Below are 12,957 nucleotides of genomic sequence, written 5' to 3' on the forward strand. Positions count from 1 at the left end.
TATTAGACCAACATTAGACACTGACACCTTGATAAAGAAGTTGGCAGCTCAGTGCTACATCCAAGAAGAGTAATGGAAAGTTTAGTGGAAGAGACAAAAGGTGCAAAATTCAACAACCAAGGAGACAAAGGTTGACTGTTTAGCCACAAAGACATAAAAACATGTTTGGTGAAGTTTAAAAACCTAAAAGTACAAACTAGCTGTCAAGCATGGTGGTGGCAGCATCATGATGTGGGCCTCTTTATTCTTTTTTTTGAGCTGAACATTTGCCAGAAAAAAATAGGAGTTTTCTAGAAAAAACTGAAATTAATCTCAAAATGTGATGCTTTTCTAGCACATTGTCGACTTCTCAAACTCAGAAATCTCTTTCTTTCTAGGAAATTAATTTAAAAAATATCCAGAGTTTTTACTTCTGTTTTCTTCCGTATCTCCAGTGACCCTAATAAGACATCAGTTTCCTCATATGAATGTAGGTCAATCAATCAATCAAATTTATTTGCGTAACACATTTCAGCAACAAAGCAGCTCAAAGCGCGTTGCATCATGAAAATATAAAAACATTATAAACACATCATACAGACAATTGTGAAAACCAGAAGCAGACATTTCATTTCATTAAAATCATCAATACACATAAAGTTCCAGTTATTATGGTCCAAAGTATTTTCACCCAGGAGCAGGAACTGGAACGTTTTGTTTTTAACAAACGGCTTTAAATGGTAAAGGAGGAACAGTTCGGCGGAGCTAAAGTTCAGGCTGCTCCTACATGTTTCCAGCGTTGGCTGAAGCAGACCATGCATGAAGGCGCTTTAGGAGTTCAGTTGCCACCCTGCTGCCTCCATTCAGCCTCCACCACCCCCCTCTTCTTCTTCCTCCCTCTCCTCCTCCTCCTCCTCTTTTTCGTCACCACCAATAATTTCTCAACTCATGTTTTTTTTTTTTTTTTTTGCATTTCTGTCCCGCCTGCCTCTGGCGGTGCTCGCCCAACCATTTCTTTAAGAAAACGGGCGCGCCATTGTTCCCCCACCTGGGTGGAAAAGACCTCCACCCCCACCCAGCAGAGGTTAAAACCAGTTCACCTCGCCTCCAGTTTGTTGTTGTCGACTGCGATACAGATGATCTGAAAGGGCTTTGAGACAAGAAGGAGATTATGGAGGCTGAGGAAGAAACGATGTCGCAGAAGTCAGTGTAAAAAACGTTGTGTCTCCTTGGGGCCATACTGCTAACTTTTCAGCTAATCCGATTAGCACTGGGGGGCTGCTGCGGATTTGGCTTCCAAAGCCAACCTGGGGCCGCTCTTATCTGTTCCTGTTGTGACTTAATGAAGCACCAACACACATGACCCATGATCTGCAGACCCTGACAACCAAAACTGCTGCCCGTCGGGGCGCCGGTGAATACATTTGTGTCCGTCTGCTGTCTGTGTCTGCGTTGTACAGAGATAATTCATTCAGGGGTAAAGAACAGGAATCCGTTTTATTTTCTGATAGAACCTGGAACCATTATAGTTCACTAAAACTAACAAAACAGCAAAGACTGAAATTGAGAAAACATACAAAAAAACAGTAAACAATGAAATAATGGGGGACTAAAACTAACTAGAACTAAATTATACAACTAAAACATATTGAAATTACATTTTGTTTCTCTGTTTATAAGTCTATTTATTAGCTGATCAAACTGCTGTGAAATTGATTTTTAATTTTTTTCCCACACAAGAGCTTTACGCTCCACACCCGTCCTGGTGGTGCTTACACTGGCACCACTAAAAATAAATACCCTCCTGGATTGGCTGCTTTGCAAATGCCAGCCAACAGTGTGTCAAGCGGCACTGCTGCTAAGTATTTCAGCTTCCCGAACTGCTTTTATATAGAATATGTTAGACAGTGGTGAGCACACAGCTGCTAATTCGCTAACAGCGCAGCTAACTTTTAGTTTAGTTCTATAACTAACTTTTTAAATATAAGCAAACTAGATAAGTGCTTGAAAGATCTGTGTAAAGGCAGGTTTGCAGTAAATAATTTGGAGTCACGTTCCACAGGAAAAAAATCAGGATTACTGTGTTGTAAATTTGTTCTTCAATAGAGAATTTTTAACATTTTTATTAATGAACTTCACGACACTTCAGCACCTTATTTACAATACATAACTTTCTGGCGCGAAAGAAGCCATTTGCATCTTGACCCAGACAAACACTGGGACAATTTCCATCTCTACAATCAAGTCTGACACTTCAAGGCCTTCACAAAGAAAGCAGAATAAAGGCAGATAATAACCATTCAGTTGTTCCATTTAAGACACAGACTCACACAATGCCCTCACACCACTAATCTGACAATAAAGAACCAAATGAGGGGGGCACTTCCAGCACAGCCTTTGCATACAGTTACTCATTATGCACCAAACAGGCAGACAATACCCTCAGATGCTAACTAAAGTGGTCACTATTACTGGATTTTCCCATTCCATTAAGGCTGTCAGCTTAGGTCTCCAGTAGATCTGCAGCTCAGCCTCTGATAAGAGTCCAAATCACCTCTGACACAACAAAACGGCCTCATTTACTCACACTAATCTCTCACAAGCTCCATGAGGCATGAAATTAGACTGGATGCTTCTAAGAACATAAAAATGTCATCTTGGAAATGCTGTTTAATCCCTCATTTTCACTGTACGGATCAGGGTAATTGTTGAAGATTGGAGAAGAAATTAAAAAGGCGTGGACCGTGTTATAAAGTCACAGAACAAACGGTTTTAAATAAAGGAAAAACATGATTTTGTAAAATGCCTTTCACTTATTCGTTGCCTTTGAAATTTTTTGCATTTTGTCATGTTACAATCTGAAACTTTTATGTATTTTAATTGTATTTATGTAAGTAGAATGTGAATTTTATACATTTTACATCAATAAGAACCTCAAAAAAGTTTTTAATATTTGAATCTAGGAAACAAATGTGAAACTGATCTTGTGGTCCTCTGCAAAGGCCTAAAAATCAGCCATTGTCTCTTTCCTCTCTGCCATGAGACAGGGCTGACTGACAGGTCCACCTGAAAGGTCCTGTCTGCCCATGTGTGATAAATCATAGACACCTCACCAAAAAAATAAAAAAAAAATAAAAAATCCGGCTAAAAATCGAAATTGGGAGGTCAGGCCTTTCAAAGATCGGTGATCAGCCATGAAACTGCAATCGGTGCAAAAAAATGACTGAAGGTTTAAGAGCTATGAATACTTTTGCAAGTTGCTTTAAAGTGAAAATTTCTTTGCAGGCATTTTGAGAGAAAATCAGCATTTTAAGACTTTCAAGAGCAAATATGTGAACGGATCAGCATTTTTAGAACTTCTAGTTCCTGCAGACCCAATCTGAAAGTTTTACACCAACACTAAGAGTCCCTCAGAGAGAGGAGGGTGTAAAAAGCCGGCATGCAAGAGTGGATAACATGCAGGAGTGTTTCTCAATATGCAGCCCTGATGTGCTGCCGAACACCTGGGGGACTCTGACTACTGGCTGACATCAAAGGCCACACATACACACCGCCACACAGAGAAAACACACACTATGGGGATGAGAGCTCCTTGTCCACCTGATGTGCTTTCAGAAGCAGCATCTGGCACAAATCTCCCTGCAGCCTCTTCCTGATGTGTGTGACAGTGAGGGGGCTGGAGCTCTTTTCTTTCACACACAGAGAGAGATAAGGAAGTGCTGCAAATCTCCTCAAAGACACCTCTTTATGTATCCGAGTCCTCTTTTTATTTCAGTGCAGCCGAGCATGTCAGGGCTCCAGGTCAGAGCCTTCATCGGTCCTCCAAGGTCAATGAGGAGGTGAAAACTCTCAGCTCAAGACGCCCACAGAGAGAACAAGGCTGGGATACTTTGAAGGACAAGACATGGAGTCTGTAAACAGAGCTGCAGTAGTACACTGCAAAAAACCAAAATCTTACTAAGTATTTTGTCTAGCTTCTTGTTCAAATATCTTAGTACACTTTAAGTAATAAAAACTATCTAGGAGATTGCTGTAAGCGCGTAATTCTGTAATATTGATAATATTGGCAGATTATTTCACTTATACCAAGACATTTTTACCGTGTCATAAGAAAAATAATCGTCCAGTGGAACTAATACTTTTCCATCAATATTAAGTGATTATTGACTTAAATGCAGTTATTGTTTACAGTACAGTGATGTAAATCAACCTGCAGAAGTCGGTTTCAAATGGAAATGTTTTTCCAAGAATGTGTGTTTGTGGCGATGTGAGTGCTGTCACAGCCACACAGTTACCTAAATGTAAGTAATAAATATAGTTTTTGTTTTTTTTTACCATAATCTTTATTGTTATTACAAAGGTACAACAAAATAGTGATAAAGTTTGAGGTCTGTATCACCCACCCCTAATCACCAGCTTATTTTTGCATGTTTTACTCTATAAAAAGCAGAACAAAATGGGTCAAATTCGGCACAATAATAAACTTTATTTAAAGACTATTGAGTCTGTGTCCTATGTTTTTGCTTAAGTCCATTTATTATTAAGTTCAGAAGAGAATAATGCCTGATATTTTTATATGAATAAATGATGGTGTTAAGTTTTTTATTTTAAGTAAATATGATTGTTGTTGATTTGCTAAGTTATATAAAACAGTATTTTTATATTAAGATATCAATGAAATAGTCATGTAATTTTAAGGGATATTTTCGTATTTTCATACTGAACTCAAGTAATTATTTTTTTTAAATTTGGAAACGTTTCTGAGCTGCTTCACGTCATTTTAAAATCTGAAAAAAAAAGCTGCAACCTCTGACTTTGAAAGAATTGCTAATCATTCCCTCTGCTTCGCAACTTCTTCTATAGCTGTGTAAATATTTCATCACTACACCCGGTGGGTGAGACTTCATTAAAGGAGCAACACGAATGTTTTATTTATGCTTGTATCTGATGTTCAACAGTGAGTGTGGCGTGTTCCTCTGCGTCTACGACCCACCAATAAGGCCCCCTGCAGAGCTGCTGGGCTCTGGCATGCAGGTTGCTCTGCAGATACAGGATGGATAATTAAAGGTCAATGGGCTAAACACGGCATCATGGGGGAGTTCCTTCAGCTATCAGTGTTAAAAAAACAACACAAAACCAAACAGTTAAATGGAGCTTGACGGTAACAAAGTTCCCTGAAAGCTGGTATTGGAGTGATTGAGCTGTGCATTACGGGGAAGTGCTGGAAATTTAAACATTAATGAAATGACGTATTTGTTCTCCAACAACTGAATGCATCATCTTTGAGTTGCAGCAACATTAACTCAAGCTGGCCTGGGAACAAGCTCAGGTCAGTAGCTCAGGAGTACCGGTAGCAATGCTTCGGTTTAAGAGGAAAACACTCAGTATAATTTTATTTAACTTCCATTTTAAAAATGAAACATTAGCTCAGGCACATGTAATGGGATTTTTGTTCGCTGAATGGATTGGTATGCTTAGATAAAAGAAGGAGACGTATGCAGTTCATCTTGTTTACGCGCAGGGAGCATTTTTAATAAAACAAAACCAAAAAATAAAAAAGATTTGAAGAGGCAATCGAGTCTTTTTCTGGTGCTGGAGTCGAGAGCAGGAAGTAAGCAGAGCGGTTTGCCTTGAGGCACAACAAATCCCCTTTTTGGTTATTGTACAAATTAGTGTTTAAATGTAAAAAAAATGAATGTCATGCTTATTTTATCTGTCAGCATATCCCTTTAAGTGATTTGATAATAATACATAAGCATTTCTGCTTATGTATAATGTTTTGGTTGGGACTTTTCATTTTGTTTAATTATTACAAAGATTTTAACGTGTTAAACATTTTAGTCCAGTTAATTGCATTTCTTTTTTACATACAAAGGTTCCAGACGGAATGTGTTTCTGGTACGCCTGTAAATCTGATGCACAAGCAACATCCACTAACAGCAATGGATGACAAAACCGCTTCTCTCGGTCAGCTGAGGGTTAATTATTTCTTCAAAAACAATCTGGTGGGACACCGGAAAATACTGTGGTTGTGTTAAAGCTGTGCTAAAAGGAGTTAGACTATCAGTGAAGTTATTCAGGACTAAAATAGGATCTCAATGCTGACATGCTAATGCTAATATTGGTCTACATTTCTAAACTAAGCTGTGTTTCTGGTCTTTTTACAAGTGTGCATCGCTGGGAACGTAAAAATCTTGAGTTAAATCAGAGCAATCCTTCAGCATTTTCAACATTAAAGTCGGCTTTTAAGACCCTGGTTACAGTGCATCATCTGTTGAGTCACATTTGTAGCTTGATGTGGTTTTTCCTTTTGTTTATAACACAGCTGAGCCAATTCTCCTGAGCTTCTGCTACTTAAAACCATCAGAAACGTTTTAAAAGATGACAGTTTAAAGGAACAGATCACAGGAACAACAGATGCCTTGTTGTCAAGGCTGAACTTTGAACTGCAGGGAAGTTTTGAAACTAAACATTCATAGTTAGTGGTAAAGTTTTCTGCAGCCTTCTGTGACTGATCGACCCTCAGAGAGTAAATTTAATTTTCATCATGTGAGTCCAGTTTGGAAAAAGTTTACAAAACTGACATTTTGAGTGTGTAAATGGCAGTGGTTCCTCCTTCACCTTTATTAAAAAGTGTGAAAGAGAAGACATTTAGGTAAGAGCGTCCAGGTATGAGATGCTGGCCGTCATCCTAACACTGTAACTAGAAAACCTTTTTCCAATTAGACCTCTGATGACAGAAACCGACTAGATGCTGCGGTCCAACAAAGGCCGTCTTATCCTGGCCGCTGTGGTCGTCGTCACTGTGCTGAAGTTGTTGGAGAAGCTACAAACCTCAAGCTAGCTAAATCAGCTCTTGGTTTCAGCTTCTTCTTCATGAGTATCAACGGTTCGCAGAGACTTTCAGATATTAAATTGTTAGAGGTCGTCCTGCAGTGAAGTCGTGCTGCAGAGAAACGGCTAGCAACAGAGTAAAGAAAACAAAGGAGGCCTGATTAATTCTGCTCATTTACATACAGAACCACATTATCAATCAACAAAATGAATATATTCAGAGGATTATCTGTTTCACAAGGTTCTTGATGAGTCTGGGAAGCTTTTGCATACAGTTATGTACAATTAGCTTTAATAGTGATTACCACTTACGCGTCTATTTCTCTGAAGGCATCTATAATGACTTTATTTATTACTTCATTTGAATCGTTTGCAAAGTTCTGAGTGTATTTGTATTCAAGCAGGGCCTGCCCTGCAACAAAGGCTTATTAGTGCGTTCCTTCTTCTTTTATCCCATCAAGCAGACATGAGGCGAGCTGTCGGGCAAGCGTGCCACACCCAATTCGCCAGGATCAAAACCCCAAACCCCCCCCATCAGCAAATCCCCTGCTGGGAACCCTAATGCTCTCAAAGAGAATATCGGAGTGATCACAGGTGCACTGCTGGGTTAATGAGGAGGAAAGGCTACTTACTGCATGTGCCCAGGCCAGTCCTACCTACAACCCCCCGACACACACAAGCACACGCCGAAAAACAATACTGTTTGGAAAAACTCTGTCTCATTCCCGCTGAAAACCTTTGAACCTGCTGAATAACCAGACTGGTTTTCCACAGAGACATCAGAAAACCTGCATCCAACTACCAGCAACTCACGGCTGAACAACTGAGATTCCAACAATGAGGAAAGTGACACAAAAATGGGTCACATAAAGACATTAAAATCAAAATGATCACTGATGAACCACATTTTTCAGGTCTGATTACTGACAGATCAATAGACTAAAGAAATCACTTAAAGGGACAGTTTTATATGTTTTCCACACATATGCAGTTATTTTATAGTCCAAATGTAACTCTGTTACCTCCAGTTGTCAAAAATATGCTGCATATATGAAAGAAATTGGGCCTCTGCCTCTTTAAGCAGCTCCTCTGCTTTCAGGAAGTCATCATAATAGCATTTCTCCATTAAGCCTTTAACAATGATTTTACCAGTGTTTCACTGAGAAGTAGCTCCAAACTGAGCAGATGCTCAGTTCCACCGGGTGTTTACTAACTGCTGCTGCTAGTCTGAAGGAGTTGCGTGGGAAAGGTGACGCTCAGGCATTGTGAGCGTTTAGACACCCCAAATGACATGATGTAAGGCTCAAAAAAGTCGATTTTGCCCCTGCCCCTTTAAGAGGAACCTGTTTGACAACATGAATTAGGCCTAAACATCTCAAAGAGCAACTCATCATGTCCGGATCTAAATTAATTCAAGAGCCAGTGAGAAACAAACAGTCCAGAAAGGGCTATAAATCATTTAGGGCTGTAGTAAACAAATATTTTAGTAATCTATCGATTATTCTTACGATTAATCGAGTAATCGGATAAAAAATAATTGATAAAATAAAATATTGGTAAATCTGGCATAACAGGAGAGTTACTATCAGATATCAATATCAGTCCAATTTTTCATATTTTTCGTAGTTTAGAAAATTAACCTGTAACAATAATTAACCTGAAAGTTAACCAGGTTAATAAAATCAACTTGTTAACTCTCTAAGTTAACCTGAAGAAAAGTTATACAAAGAACTGAAATGATATTCAATTTAATAATAAAGAGGCAGGCTCACAAACACGCTAATAAAAAATGTCTATGCTCCAGTTTTTAGTTTATGTATTCATCTTCAGTCAGTTTAATAGATGAACTCTGACCTTGCCCCATACCTGTCAAGCTATGGGTTTGAAAATACAGGAAATATTGCTTGGAGTGGGGGAGAGAGGGGGCGAGCAAACGAACAAAAGTAAAATGGGGGAGGAGGGAAGAAAATTAAACCAGGGGACGAACGTAAGAACAGGGGGAGCAATACGGGATATTTACGGCACCTCCGATCGTCACACTCAAAAACTCATCTACCAGCCATGTCCTGATGATTTCCGCCACCCGTGTGTTGAGGCCGAGATAATATGAAATTTATTGTGCTGTTTGTCCGTAAAGCTACACTTACACTGTAACCATCAGCTACTCAGCCGCCCGCCGTGTTCAGTCTATCCGCTCACCTGTATAAATAATCCCGCAGCCTCTTCCCGCCGTTCGCTTTCAACCAGCAGCTCCCGGAGGAGAAAGGCTGCCGTACTCCTGGCATCACGCCAGTCATTTTAAGGATTCTTACTGGTCCCCCAAAAACGATGAAAACCTGGGCATTATCATTAATCAATAAAATCCCCGCGGGCGGAACTTGAAAATTGGACGTTATGTTGCTAACACTTAGCATTCGTCAACAACTCCGAGGCGAAAGTCAGAGCTCCGTACAACGCCAGCGATGTCCCGGCTGGAACACGGTGCGCTAAATAGTAAACCATAAATTAACGGAGCTTTGAGGCAGATAAATTTTCCTCAATCAATTTTAATAATCGAGGTACTCGAATCATTTGAGGAATCGTTTCAGCCCTAAAATCATTTGTAAGACTTTGGGACCTCATCCTGTAATACATAGTTCATTTGAGTGTGCTGAGTCTCTAGGATCAGTAAATTCATTCACAAGATCTGTTCACCAGATTACATAGTTCATTTGTACAGATCAGGTCAATGTGCACCACACAGAGCTGTTCACTGCAGCACAGTCTATCGCTCACTGTTTCTAAAAGCTGTCTGCTAATGTTGTCCAATAAAAACAAACACAAACACCCACCCATGACCATTCATGAATATTAGAAAAACAGAGTGTCTTCAGTCAGAGGCTACTTCAAATTTGCTGTAATACAGACTGCTACAATAAAACCTTCACGCCCACAGCCACCACCATCTACAATAACTCTTTGAAGAATTTTGAATTAATATGAGTTGCAACAGCATTTAATTTCTCATTGGAATCAATAAAGTATTTTTAATTGAATTCAATTAATATGTATATATATACATTTACAATTTTATGAGTTTTAGTTTCTCATTATTTACTATTTGCCCACTTTTAATATTTCTTTTTTTTTCATTTTAGTGCCTTAAAGCACTCTTCAGCTCTAAAAATGAGCTACCTAAAAGCCTCTATTCAGTTTGCAGTAGTAGTACCACTCCTACTGAAATCTCAGTATGCCTAATATAAATTGAATTTCCTTTTTATTTTATTACAAAACTAAAGAAACAGTTCATTTCTGTTCCCACTAGAGGTGAATAGAAAAGTGCCATGATACACTGTGGACAAGTTCCCAGTCCATCAAAGGCACTGAAGACAATGTCACATACCAAGGGTAACTTAAACGCCAGTCTTCCTCAACATATAAATAAACACAGGTGTAAACAGTAAACAGCAGAAACATTGATGGCCAGGGATAAATAAGGACCTTTAAATCTCTGGATCCCTTCAGTTCAAAAGAGACAGAAATTAGCACGTCTACAAGTGTGTCATTTTTACTGCTAACCAGAGCTGCATCAGATAAACATCTGTGACCGCTGCAGTCGTTTGACCTGCTAATGAATGGTGGCTGTACTGGTTCCCACTGAAGAGGAAAGTCAAGAGGTCAGAGGTTACCAGTCAGTTTTTTTCCGGCGTGAGAGAAGCTGAAACTGGTGGTTTCTGGTGGCCAGGCATTGTATTTTGATTATTATCTGCTGTAGGTCAGAAATACCAACTGTATTATGTAAAGTTTGAGAATGCTAAAGTTAACTAAGACATTTGAACACATTAAATGTAGTACTAGGAATCACAAGCACACCATTAAGCTATGATCCAAATGGATCCGCTTGTACTTCAAGCAAACATGTATGGGTGTTTGTTCAAAAATGGGTTAAAGTAGAGCATGCACCGTTCACATTTGCTCATAGATCCAGTGTGATACAAACTTTAATCTGTGATGCTGGGATGTAACAAGAACTCAATATCAAAGTGTTAAAATGGCCTAATAGTTTTTTTATCCAGAGAACAAATCATTGGTAAAATCAACAAAGCAACTGGCTAGCTGTCACCTGGTAATGCTAACCTTACAGGAGTATTTCACATTTTTTCCAATGAGTATGGTGACTTTTATACTTGGATTGGTCATAACTAAGCTGAACAATTCAACAAAAATGAGAGGCTATTTCAAACACAGCATAAGAAACAGAACTCTCAGTTGAACAAAAACTCGGTTCAACTGAGACCAAAATTACCACATTTGTTCCATTGCTAGCTGCTGCGAGGTTTCTTCCACACTGCACTGTCAAACCAACCAAACCCTTTAAAAACCTGTCCCCCTCCTCGCCTGTAGGGGCACTGTACCAAGAACCACTGAAGGAAATGGCCTGAAAAGTTCTGAAGAACACACTGAGCGCCACTTCCCTCTTCACCAAATGTAAACAAAAATGTAACGGTGTCAGATTTTAGCAGTTGTAGGATTTCTCTTTTGTTTTGGTGAAAGACCACATGCCATTTCTCCCACTAGAACTACACTGGCACATTTGTTTTGGTCGTATTTACCCAGAATGCTCTGCGCTATAGTCCACTTCCTGCTTTGGAGCGGTCTCCAAACAAATCAGACTTTCTAGGCAAACAAACTAAAGTTTGACTAGACAGATTGTGTGAATGCACCGTATTTGAGGTTTGAAACTGGGAACTCCTTTCAGTGGTACAATACTGCTAACCACTACAAAAACACAGCTGTCTACAAAGAATTAGGTCACCTCCTTCTTCCCTTTTAAGACATTTCTGTTTGAGTTTGTAATTGGCAGAGATCTGCTTGGTTCCCTTATAAATCAAAGGCAATGTTTGGTTGGTTTCAAAGTGATTTTATCTTTGGTCAAAAGATGAAAGACAGATAAGATGACAGCTCAGTAGCTGCTGGGCCACAGTGGAATCAGACAGAATCCACTGTCAATAAAAGACAAATAAAGATATTTTTACAAAACAACCAAAAATTTCAGGAGGTGACGTTATGTCTGGTTATTCTGCAAACCGACTGATTTTATAAATGTTCTGTGAAAGAGCAAAGTACAACCACTTGCAGATTAGGAAGAGTTCACAGCAGACAGCGGAGGAGTGGGGGAGGGAAACTTGTGAAGAAAGGGCAGCAAACAAAGCACATGTGGGTTTTAGCTGCCAGTCGATACCAGCAGGCAGCATGAGAGGATTTACAAAGCTGTGCAAAACTAGAGAACCTACCTGATACACCAACACAAAAATAATACAGAGCGGAGAAGCAGAAACTAACTTATAGTTTTAAAAAATGCAATAAACCGACCCCAACTGTGAGTAATTTAACCTTAGTGTGAAATACCGTAGTTCTATAAAGGTTCTGTTGAATTGAGGTGTAATATCGAGTTACACCACTGGGTGGCAGTGCTGCTTGTGAGTCTGTTGGGTGGCATATCTTTTGACCTGCTAAAGCGGTTTGTATTGAGACTAAAATAACAGTGTTAGCATGTCGTCGCTAACATGCTAATTGTCCTGCTAGCTTAGCAGCTAACTTCTATTGTAATTTCGGTTGGTTCTGCCATATTTTATGTTATTGCTTATGTAACCACCCATAAAAAGTAAAATTTATTGTAACTTTAGGTTTATGTTTAAGGGTTCCAGATTGTATGTAAAACGTCTAGTATATTGTGACTGAATGACAATGACAATTACTGCGAGATGTTAGCTCTCTGCTAAATGGAAGATGGTATAAAATGTATTTTGGTGGGAAAGACACAGATTCAGTGAGCAAAAGTTTGGAATATTTTATAATATCTTATATATAAATGCTGAAACGTGTGTAGTTGGGGTCATTGCTCCAGCTCTCCATCAGAAACTGGGGTGAAGGTTCACCTACCAAAAGAACAACATAGTTATAATAGAATATTATAACTGAATATTATAATAGATATTCAGTTATTATAATATATTATAATATTATAATAGAATATTATAATAGAATATTATAACTGAGTGAGGTGAGCCATATTACAAAGAAGAGTGAGAAAAAACGACATACAAAGCTGGTAGAGACATCCCTCAAAAGACTCTCATCTGTAACTGCAGCAAAATGTCAAGG

At 39.0% G+C, this 12,957-nt stretch overlaps 1 protein-coding gene across 4 annotated transcripts in view; it reads right to left on the reverse strand.

Moving 5' to 3' along the window:
* The window catches only part of mcama (melanoma cell adhesion molecule a), a 62,934-nt gene that overhangs the window by 20,830 nt on the left and 29,147 nt on the right, over positions 1 to 12,957 (reverse strand). The window lies entirely within an intron of this gene.

Source organism: Xiphophorus hellerii, chromosome 11 (assembly GCF_003331165.1).
Source record: "Xiphophorus hellerii strain 12219 chromosome 11, Xiphophorus_hellerii-4.1, whole genome shotgun sequence".
NCBI classification, from domain to species: domain Eukaryota; kingdom Metazoa; phylum Chordata; class Actinopteri; order Cyprinodontiformes; family Poeciliidae; genus Xiphophorus; species Xiphophorus hellerii.